Genomic DNA, 21,337 nt, shown 5'->3' with positions numbered 1-21,337 from the left:
CTGAAGAAAAGTTCACTTTAACTTGAGCTGGAATTTTTATGCCCTTTGACTGCAATGAGATTTGAAACTTTCATTCCAATCACTCTGTTTCATTTCTCTAAGTGGGCTTCATTATAGAGACATTTTCATTAAAATAGCTGTGCACGTGGGCATTTATGCTATTCTTTCTTTATGGCCATAAAAGGCCCTTTAAGTCAGCTAGATATTATGTTACCATTACCCAAAGGATTAAGAAATGCTTTTCCTAAATTAATCTTTTCACTTAACAGCAGAATTTTATCCATGGGACAATTTAGAATAAAGGGTCTGGAAATCTACTTAGCATCTTCCTACAATTTTCAGTAACCACCATTTGTTCCACTTTGAGAAGTTACACCGCAAGATCACATACCCTGAGGGAAAAAGCATTAGCTATTTAAATCTGCAAAGCCATAATATGGAATAGGTTTTCATCTTAGCCTCAGATTTGGGAAAAATAAGAAGGGAAGGTGCTTGTTGTGAACCTGTGTCGTGGTTTAGCCCCAGCCAGCAACTAAGCACCACGCAGCCGCTCGCTCACTCCCCCTACCCCGATGGGATGGGGGAGAGAATTGGAGGAGTAAGAGTGAGAAACACTCCTGGGCTGAGATAAGAACAGTTTAATAATTGAAATAAAGTAAAATAGTAATGCTAATAGTAACAGTATAATAATGATAATAATAATAATGATACACGAAGCAAGTGATGCACAATGCAATTGCTCACCACCTGCCGACCGATACCCAGACAGTTCCCGAGCAGCGATCGCTGCTCCCCGGCCAACCCCCCCCAGTTTATATACTGAGCATGACGTCATATGGTATGGAATAGCCCTTTGGTCAGTTTGGATCAACTCTTCTGGCTGTGCCCCCTCCCAGTTTCTTGTGCGCCTGGCAGAGCATGGGAAGCTGAAAAAGTCCTTGACTAGCATAAGCAGTACTCAGCAACAACTAAAAACATCAGCCTGTTATCAACATTCTTCTCCTACTAAATCCAAACCACAGCACTATGCCTGCTACTAGGAAGAAAATTAACTCTATCCCAGCCGAAACCAGGACAGTATCCACCCCTTATTCTATACCATCTACGTCATGCACAGGCCCTCCCCTTTCCAATGAGTTCCAATTAATCACCACCCCTTTCCCTATCTTGATATACACACAGATATCATTCCCTTCGTCTATGGCCCATCCCTCTAAAATGTCCATTGAGTTCATTTAGCCCATGACTTTGGGTTCCATCTGTCATCACAGTCTTTCAGAGCAGGACAGGTGGTGTGCAGTGTTGGACTGTTGCATGCTGAAGTCAGTTCTCATTCCAACATGGTTTCATCAAAGTTCATTTTCCTTAGGCTGGGCAATTCTTACTGCAATACCATTGATGCAGCATATAGCAATCATAATATATAGTATTATATACTTAATATTAACCTACTATATTATTATATTAACATGCAGTTAAGAGATAACATATAGTTAAGAGATAACATACAGTATTATAAAGCAATTAATATTATACAATTCAGTTCATTGGCTATTTTCACCCAAAATCAAATTCCCTTGAGGTACACATTGGGCTTCCCCATCCTTTCGCATCACCCACCAAGTGCACCCAGGTCCTTGAGCAAAAGCAATCCCACGAATGGGTTTGCCTTTGCCAGAGGGGGAAGTAACCCAGACTGTCTTCCCCAGCATATTTTTCATGTGCACTACAGGAACTTTATCTCCTTCTACAGTACGTAAAAGTTTTGATTGGGCAGGGCCAGCTCGATTGGCAGATCCCCTGGTGTTGACTAACCAGGTGGCTTTTGCTAAATGCGTATCCCAATGTTTAAACGTCCCACCACCCATTGCTCTCAGGGTAGTCTTTAACAATCCATTGTATCGCTCAATTTTCCCGGAGGCTGGTGCATGGTAAGGGATGTGATACACCCACTCAATGCCGTGCTCTTTGGCCCAGGTGTCTATGAGGTTGTTTCGGAAATGAGTCCCGTTGTCTGACTCAATTCTTTCTGGGGTGCCATGTCGCCACAGGACTTGCTTTTCAAGGCCCAGGATGGTGTTCCGGGCGGTGGCATGGGGCACGGGATATGTTTCCAGCCATCCAGTGGTTGCTTCCACCATGGTGAGCACATAGCGCTTGCCCTGGCGGGTCTGTGGGAGCGTGATGTAATCAATCTGCCAGGCCTCCCCATATTTATATTTTAGCCATCGTTCACTATACCCAAGGGGCTTGAACTGCTTGGCTTGCTTGATTGCAGCGCATGTTTCACACTCATGAATAACCTGTGCAATACTGTCCATAGTTAAGTCCACCCCTCGATCACGAGCCCATTTATACGTTGCATCCCTTCCTTGATGGCCTGAGGCATCATGGGCCCACCGAGCTATAAATAATTCACCCTTATGTTGCCAGTCCAAATCCACCTGAGCCACTTCAATCTTAGCAGCCTGATCTACTTGCTGGTTGTTTTGATGTTCTTCAGTGGCCCGACTCTTAGGTACATGAGCATCTACATGACGAACTTTTACAACCAGGTTCTCTACCCGGGCAGCAATATCTTGCCACAATGCGGCAGCCCAGATTGGTTTGCCTCTGCGCTGCCAGTTGCTCTGCTTCCATTGCTGCAGCCACCCCCACAGGGCATTTGCCACCATCCATGAGTCAGTATAGAGATAAAGGACTGGCCACTTTTCTCTTTCAGCAATATCTAAAGCCAGCTGGATGGCTTTCACCTCTGCAAACTGACTCGACTCCCCTTCTCCTTCAGCAGTTTCTGCGACTTGTCGTATAGGACTCCATACAGCAGCTTTCCACCTCCGATGCTTTCCCACGAGACGACAGGACCCATCAGTGAACAGGGCATATTGCTTTTCATTTTCTGGCAATTTATTATACAGTGGGGCCTCTTCAGCACGTGTCACCTCCTCCTCTGGTGATATTCTAAGGTTTTTTCCTTCTGGCCAGTCCATGATCACTTCCAAGATTCCTGGGCGACTGGGGTTTCCTATTCGAGCCCGTTGTGTGATCAATGCAACCCACTTACTCCATGTAGCATCAGTTGCATGCTGTGTAGAGGGGACCCTCCCTTTGAACATCCAGCCCAACACCGGCAGTCGGGGTGCCAGCAGGAGCTGTGCTTCAGTACCAACCACTTCTGAAGCAGCTCGAACCCCTTCATATGCTGCCAGTATCTCCTTCTCAGTTGGAGTGTAGCGGGCTTCGGATCCTCTGTATCCCCGACTCCAAAACCCTAGGGGTCGACCTCGAGTCTCCCCTGGTGCTTTCTGCCAGAGGCTCCAGGTAGGGCCATTCTCCCCGGCTGCGGTGTAGAGCACATTTTTAATATCCTGCCCTGCCCGGACTGGCCCAAGGGCTACTGCATGAACTATCTCACGTTTAATTTGTTCAAAGGCTTGTTGTTGCTCAGGGCCCCATTTGAATTCGTTCTTCTTCCGGGTCACTTGATAGAGAGGGCTTACGATCTGGCTGTAATTTGGAATATGCATTCTCCAAAACCCCACAACGCCTAAGAAAGCTTGTGTTTCCTTTTTGCTAGTTGGTGGGGACATAGCTGTTATTTTGTTGATCACATCCATTGGGATCTGACGACGTCCATCTTGCCATTTTATTCCTAAAAACTGGATCTCCTGTGCAGGCCCCTTGACCTTACTCTGTTTTATGGCAAAACCAGCCTTCAGAAGGATTTGGACTATTTTCTTTCCCTTCTCAAAAACTTCTTCTGCTGTATTGCCCCACACAATGATGTCATCAATGTACTGCAGATGTTCTGGAGCTTCACCCTGTTCCAGTGCCATCTGGATCAGTCCATGGCAAATGGTGGGGCTGTGCTTCCACCCCTGGGGCAGTCGGTTCCAGGTGTACTGAACACCCCTCCAGGTAAAAGCAAACTGGGGTCTGCACTCTGCTGCCAAAGGGATGGAGAAAAATGCATTAGCAATATCAATTGTGGCATACCACTTAGCTGCCTTTGACTCCAGTTCATATTGAAGTTCTAGCATGTCTGGCACGGCAGCACTCAGCGGCGGTGTAACTTCGTTCAGGCCACGATAGTCCACTGTTAGTCTCCACTCCCCATTAGACTTTCGCACTGGCCATATGGGACTGTTAAAGGGTGAGCGAGTCTTGCTGATCACTCCCTGGCTCTCCAGTCGACGAATCAGGTTATGGATGGGAATCAGGGAGTCTCGGTTGGTGCGATATTGCCGCCTGTGCACAGTTGTGGTAGCAATCGGCACCTGTTGTTCCTCAACCTTCAGCAACCCTACAATTGAAGGGTCCTCTGAGAGACCGGGCAAGGTGGACAACTGTTTAATTTCCTCTGTCTCCAAAGCAGCTATACCAAAAGCCCACCGGTACCCTTTTGGGTCCTTGAAATACCCTCTCCTGAGGTAGTCTATGCCAAGGATGCACGGAGCATCTGGGCCAGTCACAATGGGGTGCTTTTGCCACTCATTCCCAGTTAGGCTCACTTCAGCTTCCAGTACAGTTAGCTGTTGGGATCCCCCTGTCACTCCAGAAATACAAATGGGTTCTGCCCCTCTATAGTTTGATGGCATTAGCGTGCACTGTGCACCAGCGTCCACTAGAGCCTTATACTCCTGTGGGTCTGACGTTCCAGGCCATCGAATCCACACAGTCCAGTAAACCCGGTTGTCCCTTTCCTCCACCTGGCTGGAGGCAGGGCCCCTCTAACACTGGTCACAGTATTCATTGTTCACTTCCTGTAAATGTGAATCAAAAGTTCCCTGATCAAGGTCGGAAGTAAAATTAGCCCTTTTACTCTGTCTCGGGAACTGCTCACTGGAAACTGGAGCTGCAATTTTCCTGGGAGAACCGCCTTTTCTAATAGTTTTTCCTTGCAATTCACGCACCCGTGCCTCTAAGGTTGAGGTGGGTTTTCCATCCCACTTTCTCATGTCCTCTCCATAATCACGCAGGTAAAACCACAGGGTGCCCCGTGGTGTGTATCCTCTATATCCTCTCTCTTGAGCATAGGGACGTTGACTCCTAATGGCTGAGACACTGGTCCGTGCAGGTGGGGAGTAGGACAGATCCTCTCTGAGTTGTTGGAACTCTTGGCATATTTTTTCAGACAGTATTTCCACAGCCGAGACACAGGCCCGTAGGGAGGAAGAGAGCTTTTCTTCGTAGTCCCGGAGTTGTCTAGCCACTTCATCCACCGTTGGTGCCTCGTCGTCTTTCCAGGCTAGTATTGCCAACGAGTTGGAATACGATGCTGGTGCGCTCCGTACCACCTTCCGCCACATGGATTGTGTGCACCTGACTTCATCTGGGTCTTTGGTTAACCGCTCATCATTCAGGTCACTGTAAATCACCTCCAGCACGCCTAATTCCCTCAGGTACTGGATACCTTTCTCTACGGTGGTCCATTTGCTTGGGCGGTATAAAACATCCTCCTTGAAGGGATACCTTTCCTTCACGCTTGACAGAAGTCGCCTCCAGAGGCTGAGCGGTTTTGCCCCTTTTCCAATTGCTTTGTCAATGCCCCCTTCCCTGGAAAGGGATCCCAGCTGCTTGGCTTCCCTACCCTCTAAATCCAGGCTACTGGCCCCGTTATCCCAGCATCGGAGCAGCCAGGTGATGATGTGCTCGCCTGGATGACGACCGAAATCTTTTCGCATATCTCGCAGCTCACTCAGGGATAGGGATCGGGTGGTCACCATCTCATTTATGGGTTCTTCCTCCTCTGGTTCTCGTGATGGCCCTGGTTCATCTTCATCCCTTACTAAACGAACTGATTTCCTCGTGTATTTTTTCTTCTGTATAGGGGCAACTGATACCGGCGCAGGTTGGTTCTCTGGTTTAGCCACAGTGTCTGTCACTGGGGTTTGAGTAGCCGCAGTGCTCATGGCTGTGGCTGGAGTAGCCACAGTGCCTGGGGCAGGGGTTTGAGTAGCTGCAAGGCCTGTAGTGGGGGTTGGAGTAGCCGCAGGGCCTGTAGTGGGGGTTTGAGTAGCCACAGTGCTTGTTGTTTTGTCATCAGATCCAGAGACCTTCTCTTTCTTTTGAGGGTACTGATTAGCGTTGACCACGGCTCGATAGGCATGGGCCAGTCCCCAGCATGTTGCAATGATTTGTGTCTCTCTGGAGCTACCAGGGTGACAACATACTTCTTCCAAATACTTTACTAATTCTTCAGGATTCTGCACTTGTTCAGGGGTGAAGTTCCAAAACACTGGAGGTCCCCACTGCCCTAGGTACTTGCGCATACGATCCCACACACCCTGCCACTCATAACTATCCAGCCTTGGGGTAGATCTCTGGATGGTATTTTTAAACTGCTTACTGACCTTTATCAAAATGGAAACAACATTCCCAAGAATTATCAATAGAAGTATCTTAACTGCCCAGGGGTGTTCAAGATACAGGAAAGTTGTTGTAATGAAGGAGGAAACATCATAGAAGAAAGCAGCAAAGGTGCCATTCTGTATTTCCTCCACAACAAGCCTCTCAGAGTAAGAAGTATAATTGCTAACTCTCTCTATGAGGTAGTACCCGAAGTACAGTAGTGACTTCTGTATGAAACCCAAATACCAAAGAATGCTCAAGGTCAGGGCTTTGATAAGGAGCCTCCCAAGCAAAAGATCATGAATCACTGCAGAGCATAGCACACTACACAAACTGACAGCAAGCTTTAACGCATGCTGCAAAAAAAAGAACATGGTGCAGATCAGAAGAACTAATATCGTGACCGGCAACTGTTAACAGACTCCTTAATACACTCTGATTAATCTGTTGTTATCTCAAGCCCCACTTTGGGTGCCAAAAAGGACTGTCGTGGTTTAGCCCCAGCCAGCAACTAAGCACCACGCAGCCGCTCGCTCACTCCCCCTACCCCAATGGGATGTTGTCAACATTCTTCTCCTACTAAATCCAAAACACAGCACTATGCCTGCTGTTAGGAAGAAAATTAACTCTATCCCAGCCGAAACCAGGACATAATATGGAATAGGTTTTCATCTTAGCCTCAGATTTGGGAAAAATAAGAAGGGAAGGTGCTTGTTGTGAACCTGAGACAGAAGAACACAGTGAAGACACTAAAAGTTCTACTACCTCTGCCTGTGGCTTGGGGAGCTGCAGGGAGCTGTTACTAGGTGGGTGCACTCTGGAACTGCCTTTGTGGCAACATTCAGTGTGAGGATCCCTTGTATCAGGCTTTTCATTCATTCAATAATACTTCACCTGGCTTCCACAATGGCCTGTGAAAGTAGAAGTAGCAGACAATGCACAGAAATGACATCTAAGTGTTCAGGAACATTGTACCCAGGCCACAGCAAGTTGTGGTGTCAGCGGAGTGAATGATCCTGAGAGCAGCTCAATTGCTGAACAGGCAAATTTACTCCAGGCTTGAGTCTGGCCCAAGCTAACATTTTGTCTTTCATATTGCTGTGTTTTGCAAAGTGAATCTATCCAAAACATGGATTTGTTTGTTTGTTTCTCTGTTTGTTTGTTATTGCACATGACCTAGCAACTTTTGCAAGAATTAGAATTCAGGCAACATCTAAAGGCGCTTATATAATGCAATGTAGGAATATGAACGATTAAAAGAAAAGAAAACCCAAACCAAACAAGAAGATACTTCAGGATTCTAAAGATGGAAAGTGTTGTGGTTTAGCCCCAGCCAGCAACTCAGCACCACGCAGCCGCTCACTCACTTCCCCTACCCCAATGGGATGGGGGAAAGAATCGGAGGAGTAAGAGTGAGAAACACTCCTGGGTTGAGATAAGAACAGTTTAATAATTGAAATAAAGTAAAATAGTAATGATAATAATAACAATATAATAACAACAATAATAATAATAATAATATACAAAGCAAGTGATGCACAATGCAATTGCTCACCACCTGCCAACCGATACCCAGACAGCTCCTGAGCAGCGATTGTGGCTCCCCGGCCAACCCCCCCCCCCCCCCAGTTTATATACTGAGCATGACATCATATGTTATGGAATAGCTCTTTGGTCAGTTTGGATCAACTCTTCTGGCTGTGCCCCCTCCCAGTTTCTTGTGCACCTGGCAGAGCATGGGAAGCTGAAAAGTCCTTGACTAGCATAAGCGGTACTCAGCAACAACTAAAAACATCAGTGTGTTATCAACATTCTTCTCCTACTAAATCCAAACCACAGCACTATGCCTGCTACTAGGAAGAAAATTAACTCTATCCCAGCCGAAACCAGGACAGAAAGTAATGGCAGATCAATAGCTAAGGAAAATTAATGTATCTTTATTATACATTATTATACAAGGATAGGTACCAGCTGGAGACTTCTCCTTGACTCTTTGGGCACATCAGTCTTCTTTCTTCTTCCTTTTCTATTATACAATATTTGAGAAGGGTTTTTTTGGGGGTTGGTTGGTTTGTTTGTTTGGGGTTTTTTTAAAGGAATATTCCAGTAAGGTCTATTTCATATTTTGTTGGCTTTAAAAATACAGCCATCCAAACTAAACAACTTGTGACACTGGCACTGACCCACTGTTGTGGTCAGCTCAGCTGACTCACTGCGGTGGTCACTTCAGGTGCCTCTGAAGTCATTTCAGCTGGCAGTGTTCAGCACTGCTGCAAAGAGGAACAAATGGAGTTAAAAAAAAAAAAAGTTGATGTGGCCTTTTTAAAGATGAGCTTTCAATTAGATCCGTAAAACATACAGATTTTGTCCCTGCTGGCCTGTTCTTACTGTTTTATTTTCTCTCAAACATAATGACTTTGGGAGAAGAGGAACAGTCAAATGTTTTCCCACATATGTTATCAGTATGAATTAAAAGGTTTCAAAGAAACAGAAAAATAAGATTAATCTTCCTATATAGCTTTTAGATGCTGATGACATTCAAGTATGGTGGGGCAGAGAGAGATGCAAAACAGTGCATGTATCATTTCTTCTTTCAAAGTTCAGTATTTTACCCTAAAGCCTGTGTTCTCCCCTACAGCTAAATAGCAACTTCATAAATAGCTTGCTTTCCTCAGATGTGTCTGGCCTGGCCTGGATTTCCAAATGAGTTCATGTGACAACAGCAGTGCCATGGTGCCACATGGTGCCTTATAGCCTGCCAGCCTGGATGGATGAATCTCTTTGTCTATGGTGTGAAAAATTCATCCAGGTTTAGTATCAATGAGCTCATGAATGTATTTGTTTTAGGTGAAAGCCATTATTTCTGAGTTGTGCTGTTTAATCCTCCAGTCTGCATATTTTTCCTTGTGCTCTGGCTGAGCTCATCTTAACACTGTAATGATCATGCTATGATATAATTTAATTTGATGCTGCTTTCTTGAAACTTCATGTGTTCACTAAGATACTGTAACTTACATTGCATGTTTGGCATTCAGTTTGCTTTTGTGTGGATGCTGTTGCTTTGTCTTTGTACCTAGTGCCAATCTGGTCTTACCAACCATTTATTTTTAATTAGAATGACATTATTTTGAAGTTCTTCCTGTGAGTCACTGCTTGCTTCCTCGGTATGGCACATTTTCACTTGGCTTTTCTTGTCTGCAAACTTTGACATAATGATTTCCCTAGCCATAGTTATTGCAAATGACTCAATATATTGACCATGAACTATTAGAAAGTTTTTCTCCAAAAGTCTTCCTTTAGTTTTAATTTCCTGTTTTGTATTGTGTATTTTGCACTTACTTGGCATTAGCTTTCCTTGTAAATTTTTGATCTTTGCTACTTGAAAGATTATTTTTCTCTACATCTGTATGAGAGTTTATTTACTAAGTTTGCTTATATCTTGGAGAGTCTGTGTACATTCTCCATGCTTTCACATACAAACTCTTTGTCCCTTATTCCTAATCCCTTATGACCTATTTAATCTCCCAAGACCTATTAGCTGCATGAACTGGTGAGTAGCGTGGCTTGGTAATATGAGGATATATTGTTTCCACATATTCTCAATTACGTACATCAATGCGATGTAGCACTTCTAATATTTTCCTGGGTCCTTAGCCTGTTGGCCATATAGTGCATTTTGGGTAGAGCATGTGACAGTGCAATTGCTCTTACTCTGTTTTCTTCTTTTCTCCTGACCTCTTTCCATTTCCATTTGTATTTGAAATTATGTACGATTTCTAATTATATCCCTATTCAGGCTCATCTGATCTGGATACGCCAGCATGATTATTATTTATCTTTTCCTGTGTTTTTTGTATTTTTCTACCATTTTTCCCCATTCTTTTTAGTCTCTGATTGCACAACTTGAAAGTCCTGACAGATTGCATTTTCTGAAATAATTTTCAGGATTTTAATTCTGTAAGTCCTGAGAGATGTGTGACATTTAGCCTTTGTGCAACACTTTAGATGTGCTTTCTCAGTAAGCAGTTGCTGAAAGCACTTACTGTTCAGTGCTGCTAAATTAAAACACAAACCACAAACACTCTGGCAAACCTTGAGATCCATAAAACTGGCAACAACTCCTAGCAATCAAGTGCTCTTGAACCTTTCTTGTTGGGTTTGCATAACTATAGTATACATTAGCCTTATTCATAAAGGCTGTAAGCTTATGTACAGCCTCTGTCTAAAAACTTCATTCCCACCATGCCTTTAGAGGCAGAAGGCTCCTGAAATGGACTGCACAAACCTCAGTCTGGGTCTGACTTCACAGACTGGTATACAGATGTGCATAGTTCAAAAATTAATGCTTCAGAGCACAGGGCTCCTGTTGTGGAGAAATGAAGGAGCTAAGAGTACCAGCCTCTTCCACAGGTTGCAAGGGGGAGAAAGTGCTTCACAGCATAGAGCATTACCATTTTAAAAGGCATTTTATTCCATCAAAAATTGGAATTATAGAGAATAACTTGATATTCCCTACTGAGAGATTTATCTGAAAATTATGAAACTGTTTTGGTCAGGAAATATATTCCTTGTTGGAGTTCAGGTTAAAACAAAACCTCATCCTTCAGTTAGCTTTTCAAATGATCGGATTATTCAACATACTGTTTGAAGCTGCTGTGGCGTAGTGCAAGGGCCATTAATTTCAAAGTCTTTCAGAAGTAGCTATGATTTCTCAAAGGATCAAGCAATTTAGGAGCTTGGATCCCGCTTTCAGAGGCAGCAAGCATATAGGAGCCTTAGTTCCTTGATTTACAAGGCCATGATGTGGTTTGCTACCTAAACTATCCTTAGAAATAAAGCTTAAGCTCCTACATCTTTAGACACTATTACACTAAATCAATGTGAACAATGCTCTTCCCTGAGTTGCTGGGGGTCCTGGGAGGACCCTTTAACTTTCTAGAAGTTTGGCAGCTGGTCAGAGAAGCCTGCTGCTGGCTATATGGAAGAATGGGTACGTTCAACAGGTAATTCATCTCTCCCATCTGAGATACGTTCTGATGAAGGCACAGATCGTATTTTGAAGAGGTGTGTCTCTCGATTAACTGAGGCTGCATCCCAAACAACTAGTTTAGACCAAATGACTTTTGGAGGACTGAAGTTAAGTAAGATGAATTTCACCATCGGTCATTTCCTTCTAATTGCCTGCCACTAAAATCCACAAATGTTACCTAACCTACCAAGGCTGGTGTCTCCTCATTTATCAACAGCCTCCCCTGGATTTGGTTATTTTTTAATGCCTGCTTTCTCTAGTTTTAGCCATGAGGGCCTACAAGAAACACGATGCATCATGTCATCTGGGCAGAGCCTGACAGTACGTGACTTGCTTTGCTGTGAAGAGCAGGGGAAGGAAAAGCCATCTGCAAATCAAAACAGTTGCTCGGAAGGGCATGACAACATGTGGCAGTGGTCTCCTGTTTAGATATTGACTTTCGCACTACCTGTGAAATCACATAAAGCATTTGGAGAATGAGGCAGGCATTGATTAGCTTTCCACGGCTCTGCAGGTTGTCCCCGCAGCTATTCATCTTGTTTGGCAGGCGATTTGAAAGGGCTGTAGCCGGAAACTTTGGGGCCAACCTGGCAACATCAAACCTGAACACAGCTGAAAGGTGCCAGCAAGAAACGTTGAACTGGACATTCGTGTTTATTGACCTTAAATACCAAGTGTGTGTGTGTGTGAAACAGATGGGATGCTGTAACTGTTTCCTGCTCCTTCCCAGTCAAGAGCTCGGAGAGTCCTTGCACCTAGTTAAGAGCTCTGGGGTGGCTGTACGTTACTCCCTTGGGGGTGGTGTAGCAGAAAATATGAGTCAAATCTCTCATGTTTCTGATGGTGTCATCAAACCCTCACACAGCAAAGGTTTCAGTGTGTCAGGTGAACAAATCTTCTCCAGACCAGTAATGCAGGTTACATGTGCTTTGCCTTGTCGCAGTCCTGCTGCCTCTCCTCTGCAGGTCTCAGTTTCCCTTGAAGGGACGTCTGAGCAGACCACGTCTGTATCCGTGCTGCCGTATTTACAGCCCAGCATACTATAACATTTCAGCTGCGCTAAAGAATGGAGATAAAAGTGCCAGCGGCTCGGGGTGGGTACACAGTCCTCTGAAACATTGCTGCTGTGGAGGTGGCAACGTCTAGGAGAAGGGTGGGCAGGGTAGCTGGTAACTGGGGTAAAACTGCTTCTGGCATCTCAGCATATCTGCTGCTGCACAGGATGATGAGGCTTGGTACAAATATATACAGTTATCTTAATGTAAGATTCCTGAGGAATCAAAATTCCCCATGTTGGCAGACAGACACATAAACAGCCCTCTGCACACCACAAACTACAAACAGAAAATGTAATTTTAAATGACCCTTTGCCTCACAGAAGCAATCTACCTTACAGCATTACTCGAGACCTTGCCCCAAGAAGTGACTGGTGGTGTCTAGGCTGAACCCCTCACATGAGGTTACAAAATGTGTCAGAACACAGTGTATGCTTCCAGTAATTTGCACTTCCTCAATTAAGCTTCCCTGCCTTGTTTTAGATGCTATCAAAATATACAGCAATGTACTTATGTGCCTTAGCCCAGAATTTGAAATGTACTGGTGAATAAGTTTATTTGGACCCCTTTTCCACCCCCGAGATTTCTTCTTGTTATTGGTGTTGTGTAACAAATAAAAAGCTCAACAGTTTGCAGTTCAACTGCAGCATCTGCGATCCCAGTGGTGCATAGGGAGGGGTGAGTATCTCATCAGATCTCCCAGTTCCTGTCCAGCTCCAGCTGTAACCTTTAAAACAATGCCTTGAGGTGCAATTAGCTGCTGTACAGTTTGGTTTGGTTTTGTTCTAAGTTGCCTGAGACTTCAGACTGTAACAGACCTTCAGACTACGGGCTTGCAATAGGAACAAGTTCCTTGACCTTTTATTCTCCTTGTAAATCATTTAATGGAGCAGACTTCCTTTGAACTTTAAAACACCAACGTGATGCTACATCTGTTCTAAGTCTTTGCACTATCATTTAAGTATCCATCAGACGTGATTTAAAATTACTTTAAACTACTACAGAAAGTGGCTTTAAAGGAAATCTGCAGTATGGCAGAAAATCTCTCTTAACTATTAGAAAATAATATAAGAACACGTTATTGATAGGTTTTTTTGCAGAAGGGGAGAGGATGAATCTGCACATGAAATGTAATCAGTAATTACTAGCCACACAAGAATTTACCACCTTTGTAGGGATGGTTAGGCAAAGGCAGACATCAACAGGGAACCCAGGCAGAGATTCTCCATGACTTATACCTCTGAAACAATATTTTACTACTGCTTGGTGTCATATATGCCTTCCCTTGGCCGTTCCTATTAACCTTTCTTACCCAGGTGCTTCCCAGTAATTGAGATTGCTCCATCACAGCTTCACTGCAGTTAATCTTATGTGGTCATCATGATACTAAGGATTTATAGAGCTCAGAAGAGGATTTTGCAGAGATCAAAATGTGAATCCTGCTGTAACAGAAGCCACAAAAAAAGTAACAAAAGTTACTGGGAATTCCAAGTACCCAGCATAGTCTATTAGTTTTAATAGGGGTCGCTAACCTTTCCTGATAGTTGCCTTGTACCTTTTTGTGTCACTGGAACAAGGACTGGAGCCTCTACATTAGGATGAGATTCACCCCTCAGCAAAGGTGATCCTTTACAGCAATAATCAGATCTGTGGCTACGACAGCTCAAAAAGGAGAATGCAAAGATGGCCTTTATGCCCCTTTAGCCTTGATTTACTCTGTGTCTGGAAAAAAAAATGACTTCTGCACTAAAATTAGACTTTTATTGGCTCTCTCTTCAGAGCTGAATTTCCCATCAGGCAAAGGATCTCCAGCGATAGTGTCATATGATGCTGATGGCCTGGTTTACCTTTTCTAGATGGGAAAATTTTCATCTGTATTTTAAGTTTATCTGCATTTTAATTATCCCTTTGGATAATCGCTACAGAAAGGCAGTATGCCTTTCCCTTAGCCATTCCTCCAATCTCTGGGAATATGAGGTGATACCAAATACTAGCATGAATGGCTTGTACTGAGGTTCAGAAGTTTGAAGTTAGTTCTAAAAATTATCAAAGAATAGTATCAATGGTTTTTACTGAAGTAACAGAGGTGATTATTTGGGTATCTTCATTGTTAAAATGAATTCTTACAAAAAAACTTGAGGAAAACGTCTAGCTATCAAAATGTTTGAAAAGAATCACTCTGGCTGCGTTGACTTAACAACACAACTGTGCCAGAGCTGTAGCTATGCCATTTGATTTCCTTCCATGCAGGCTGACGAAGAACCTTAATCTTATATTACCACCTTTTTAGATTTGCTAGCACTCGTTTTGTTTGCAAAAAACCATCCTACCCACGCTGCCTGCTGCGACTGCCTGCCCCACCAGGACCCAGGTTTCCACAGGAGCAAAACCACGGCCCTCGAGGGGTCTGTTTTGGCAGTACTGTGCAGACCCTTTCCACCACAGGTTCAGGTGTGTTTAGCAGAAAACACTTCTTTGTATTCTTGCTGAATTTACAACAGTTCCGAAGCTTTTGCAATAAAACAGTCTGATTCTGGGTACCGTCCCGAAGCTTGTGTGCCTTGAGGTGCTATAGCGGTTTGTTGTCTGTAATGAATATTTGAGAAAAAAAAAACCAGCATGATGCTCTGGTACTTTCAAGTTGAGGAACAGATGGCAGGATAGTGAGATTATCCAATTTTAATTCTTCACATTTAATTTGTAGGCTTAATGAGTATTGAGCAATGTTGGCCCGAGTAAGATGCAATGAATATACTTAACAGGAAAGACTGCTTACAGGCAGTAAATACAGCTAACATGACCAGAGATCTTGAAGCTGTAATATTATACATCTAGCTGTATAATATCTATACACTGCCTCTTTTTATTTATATGTGCTTGCAGCATTTGGGAAGCATCAAGTTATGTTTCATATACCGCTCGGTGTATTCTTTATGAGGGACTATTATCAATTTACAGTACATGAACATCAGTATGTAGAGAACTGATAGAAGAAACTTTGCACATTTCCCTTGTCCCTGTGGCCCACATTCTATCATTTGGTGAATATAGCAAAATGAGTCTTTTAATTTAGAGTTGCAAGTAGAAGCATCATGTGGAGGAGGAATGCTGCCATCCGCTGTTTGCTGGCTATGGTACCTGGACACCGCTCGGGTCAGACAAGAGCAGGGAGCAGATGCAACTCATGCTTTTAACATAAGCATGGCCACTGAACTGGCTTCAGAGTGAACTGGGGTCAGCAACTAAGTAGATCTTAGCCATAATCCCTATAACTCTTTTCATATGTGAAGATTTTTCATAGGTATGTAGTACCTTTCATTCAGGTGCTGCCATGTCCACATTGTGTAGGTTGCCCTCAGCAGCCTGGAGCTTTAACTACCAAAACCAAAGATGGGGAATGCCACAGGCCTCGGTGCTGCTCTTAACCTCAGCCGCTCTGTGTGAGGCTGGTTCCCCAGCGCGGTGCCAGTAGCCATCAGCCCCCACCACAACCATCAGCAAGAAATGAGTACAGTGATATATTTCCCACACCCCATGGACACATCAGGTCTGGCTTTGGAGACTTAAAACATCTCCTTGCACTGACATAATGTTTCCACCACCAGCTACAGTGAGGTTCTTGTAACCATTGTCAGTATATTGCTTCAGAGAGCCTGGCACAGGGTGAGTTTCATCATGCTAGCCTTTAATTTTGGTATACAGTGAAAGCCAGTTTTCTGGGAATCCTTCTAGAGGAGATGCAAAGAGATGAGTACCTCTGAGAGGTGGTTCTCTGCACCACAGTCATAATGTCAAACTGCTTCCCTGCCTGCAATCACCTCTCTGCCCATGGCTGTGGAAGAGTCCAGACAGTTAGCTGGACATGCAGTTTTTCAGTTGACTACAGACAAGTCAGAAGTAGACAGAAAACAGCACCTCTGGGAATTGCTTCAATGGTTCACTCACTATTGAGCACACAGGCATGAGGTTGACTGAGCGCATTATGATACCAAGATGTAGCTGTCTGCTGGTGGGTGTTTGCCTGCATGCTCAGTGCTTCATTGCTCGCTGTAGTCCACGGAGATCCAGGGAGCAGAGCCCAGGAGGTGATGCACGTCCTCTTTCTATGGTCACTTAGTGGGTGATCATCCATACCCCTTGCTGGCTTCCCAACAGCTGGTGACAAGAGTTTCATTTATTGTGGTGGGAGCTCAGACACCCAACACACATGCAGACACTGAAATTTAATGTGAGTTTGATCTCACCCCTCACATGTGCAACAGCACTATAAAGTAATAGGAAGTGAAATAGGATCAGAAATAAAATTGAACCTACCAGAAGCTGAAGAGTCCTTTAATTAGATATTATGCTACTTGCCTAACCTTGAACTTTGCTAAAAAATTAGTGTGAGTATATTCAGGGGAAAAAACTGCCAGGGAATCAGGTTTTAGTGAAGCTGCATGATAACGTCTCATCCAGAAAATGGAATCAACAAAAAAGGGTCACACTGCCCTTTCCCTAGCATCAGTTCAGTCTACAGGATAATTCCTACAGTGGTTCTAGAAAAAATGTACTTTCCAAGACATCGGTGCCATATTCTGCCAAGTCAGGGGTGTTTTGACTACTTTCCTTCTTTTTCTTTCTTGCTGTGGTTTTCTATGGCTTATTTTATAAGCTCAGGTGAAAGGCCAGCTAGAGAAAAAGCAGCTTAGCTGAAGGTGGTAGTAACTTTAAAGATCTTCAACAAAATCACCTGCAGTGAAGAAGAATCTCTGTCTATGACTGTGAGGTTCCCTTTGTATTCATGTCATTTGTAAAAAGAGGGAAAAGTTTTCAAATGTGAGTTTTGTACAAACAACTACTTTCACCCAGTTTTTTTCCCTGCCTTGTTTCATATCTGGTGGCTATCATGTACTGATGGGCATCAGTTTTTCAAGATCAGGATGATTCTATACCATGAAATGATTATTACTATTACATCATTATACTGTAAACAATGTGTCAGATCATATTGCTTGCCCTGGAATAACACAGTGTGACTAAATTACAAATGATTTCTCCTCCCAAGAAACTTAAAGTAATATATATTATTTCCAGCTGGAAGAGCCACTGTAGATTCATACAGCAATTTTCACAGTGGGAAAACAGCAGCCAGACAGCATGGGCTAATAAGAGCAAATACATGTAGTCAGCACAGCCAGGCAAAGCCTACCTGTTTTCTTGTGTTTGACTGATTGGGAACCATTCACTGACATATCTGGCTTTTGGCAGTGTAGGTTTCTTCCATGCAGTTTGGGTCTGAGGCAAGTTATATACCAGGGTTGGTTTTTTTTATCACTGAAAGCATCTTTGCAAACACTGAAAGAAACAGAATGCTACAGATTGTAGGAAAATGGGTTTACGAGGGAGACTGTCTGCAAGTAGCAATTATCTCCACTAAACTGTGTGAAGTAGAAAGGAGTGGGGGAAGTGACCCCTTGCAGACTGAAGCTAATGCTTTTCTGTTTGCAGTCCTGGCACTTCCTTTGGCCCACTGGAGTTTGTGTTGCACTTGGGAGACAAAAATCTAACTAGGCACAGTTCAGATAAATCTGCTTTCAGGTACCTCATGCTGCCAGTGTTAGCAGCAGAAAGTAATTAAAGTAATTTGCTTGCAAGGGGACAAAGCTTTCTGTATCATCGACTGAGTCAGAGGCGGTAAATCTTAGTGGAGGAAATGGCGCAACTGGGGTGGTCCTGTGAGACGTGGGTTGAATATGGGTCACAGCAGGTTACTTTAACAGAGGAAAAACAAGTCGGTGCTGGCATCCTGCAAGGACTGCCCAGAAGAACCATCAGCCCTCAGGAAGTTTCATTTCACTCTCTACAGGATCGGGGCTTCAATCTTCAGACAAAAGCTAGTGCTTTCAGGAAAAGCCTCAGCAAGTGCCAGGAGCTCCTTTAATGTTACACAATCCTTTTTATCCAAGGGAAAAAAAGTTAACTTTTGCACTAAATGCAGCTTAGTTCTTAGAACATAGTTATCTTATAAAGTGTTTCATGCCAATGTGGTTGGTCATTAAAGGGATTAGTGCCTTTACTGCCAAACTTGAAATGGAGATGCAGTATCAGTTGACATCTGGCCATGCACGATTGGCATTTCCTGGACTGTTTTCTGAACTCAGTCCTTCTGCAACTTGTGCTCCTCCTCCTAGGTCATTTGCCTTGCAACTATCTGAATTCACAGATACCGAGCTTTGGTGTCCTTTGGGGATGTCAAATGGATACCCACCTAACAGGCTGTGGGCCTGCCTCGTTTGTTGAGGAGGAATGACACAGGTTTTATGGGTATGTCCTTCTGTGCCTGGAGCCAGCCAGCGCTTCCAAGCAGTCCTGCAAAGGACCAGTCTGGAACCAGGGCTGAGTACTTAGCAGGATGGTCTAGGAAAAAAAATCATAGACTATTTATGATAGCCACATACTGCCCTGGCTACTGAACATCTCCCAGGACTGAGCCATGTTTGTAACCCTGCAGTGTTGTTCTAATTAAAAGCTCAGGGAAAGTGTTACCGGTAAATGGAGTCCTTTATGATCTTCATTTTATAGCTGTGTAGAAATAATTTGTCTTCACCACAGTATTAAAATATTTAACTAATGAGTAACTCTGTTTTAATGTTATTAATGAAGTATCACATTGCTAGGAATGTATTTCCAGGACAGAATGTAAAAATTGAAGGAATTATATTGTTCAGATTTTCTATCTATGTGAAATGCACATTTATTTTGCTAGCAAAGTGAATGTTTTATGTCAGAGATAGAAATAATGTTTACTTGTTGTTTCCATTTTTTTTGTTTTCTTTCTCTCCATGTAGGACTTTCAGCAGCACAAATACTTCAGGATAGTACAGATGTTATTGCAATGTACATTTACAGATACTGGAGAGAAAAATCTCTTGCCTATTATATCATAAAGGCTATTATGAAGAAAAAGCACATTGGTAGAATACACACCTTGAATTTTGTGACCTTTTGTGCTTTATTCTGAGGTAGTTAAAGTCAGGAATGTTGGTTACAGTATTAATTAAACACAGCTTGACAGTAAGCTTAGATTAATTAAGTAAATATCTGTCATGGCAAGTGAAAACAGGATCCCAATTTGAACAGAAAAAATGGTGATTTTTTTTTTTTTTTATTTTGGTATCAGGTGAAACTGCTAAAAAGAAGGCTACTTACAATCATTATAGCTATTGAAAGTCAGTGTCATTGGAAAAAGGGTGAATACAAAATGTTTTTTATGAGGAATTTAGTTGTTGATAAAAGAGCTTTTTGTGGTATGATCTCAAGACTGTTATGCTATAAATGCAACACTTTGTACTGGAAGACTCTACCTTTACCTTGTGCAAAGTTTTGTGACTGTAAATCAGTGCACCCACATCCTGGTGTTCAAGCACTTCTATGGGGGAACCATCTACCAGTAAGAGCCATGCCTGGAGGCTAGCCAGGACTGCTGGGTGCTGACTGTAAAGGATTGTATTTTCACAGCTAGATCTGTGAATAAGTGGTATGAGGTGAACAGTAGCTCTATGCAAAAAAAAGTTAGGCATTCAAGTCAAGGAAGCAGACTGTGACAAGGACAACTTCTCCAGCTGACCCCCTCTGATTAATTCTTTCACACTAAATGTTTTCTTCTCATTTGAAATCAATGGGAAGAACTCCAGCCCACTTCCCTCTCTGCTCTGTATTTATGTCTAGCATTCTTTCTGGGAAAGAACTTTAGTTTCTGTGGTTATCATCTTCTGGATGACTAAACTGGATGACATGTGAAAGTGGTTTGCTCAGAAGGAAATAGATAAAACAGATATGTGTCCAGCCATGCAATCTTTCTTTGCAGATTAAGTGGGGAAGTATGACCATTGCTAATTCAAGCACTGACCTCCACTTCCTAAAGCTAGGTGAGGTACCTGGCTGCCCTCGTGCAAGCTGAAAAATTAACAGATTACAGTATTTTTAGTATTCCCATTTTAAGAGCTTGCTTTACACAGCTGTTGGGCTGGAAAAAACAGTGACTGTTGGAAGGGAGCATTTTTCATTCCTGCCCTTCGCAGTGAGCCAGCGATCTCAGCTCTCAGGGCTCCAGCAGAGGGGAAGATGCCGGTTCCCATGGAGACTGACTGCATCGCAGCACAAGATGAGCCGAACCCAGGAGGGATGGCGGTAGAGGCACTGCAAATGGCCAGAGCACCCTGTTGTTGCGCTGCTGGGTGATTGTGTCCTCTTTGTGGATCATCCCATCTTTAAGGCAAGGCAAAGCAAAGCAAGGTGTCAAACTGTTGCTCCCCGAGATCATCCTGGGTTTACCTGAGTGCATGTTCTCTGAAGGTGTGATCACTTAGAATTGTTTATGCTCAGTCTTGCTATTCCTAGTTAGTATGAACCTCACTGAAAAATACTCACATTTACGTACTAAATCGGGGGATAAATTTCATAACAATTCATGCGTTAGTTCCAGATGTCATCACAAGACTTCAGTGAGGGCATCACTTGAACACAAATAAAGGACTATTTAAGATTCCCCATTTTCTTTGCCTTAATTATCCATCTTTAATTCATGAACATCTTCTATTAAAATGGATTAATTCCTTGAATTATTGTTTTAAATTCAGTAGTCTATGTGTCTCTCACATTTCCTCTCTTCATTTTAATTAGTATGCAATGGATTTTGGGATATAAAATTGTAACATTTGAAATAATTACATTAAGTATCTTGAAAGTAACTTTTCCATAATTGGAAATGTGGGAGTCGAAATTTCTACTACAAAGAGTGTTTATTTTAAAAGTTTTTATTTTTAATGGCTAGTCGGTTGACTCACCATGGCCTGAGGACTTCATTTTACAGTAGGAAAATCTAAATATTGTCAGTGTCAGACTGCATTTGTGGCATACA

This window comes from Pelecanus crispus, chromosome 2 (assembly GCF_030463565.1).
Source record: "Pelecanus crispus isolate bPelCri1 chromosome 2, bPelCri1.pri, whole genome shotgun sequence".
Classification (NCBI taxonomy): domain Eukaryota; kingdom Metazoa; phylum Chordata; class Aves; order Pelecaniformes; family Pelecanidae; genus Pelecanus; species Pelecanus crispus.
The sequence above is the reverse complement of the archived record's forward strand: the minus strand, read 5'-3'. Positions refer to the sequence as shown.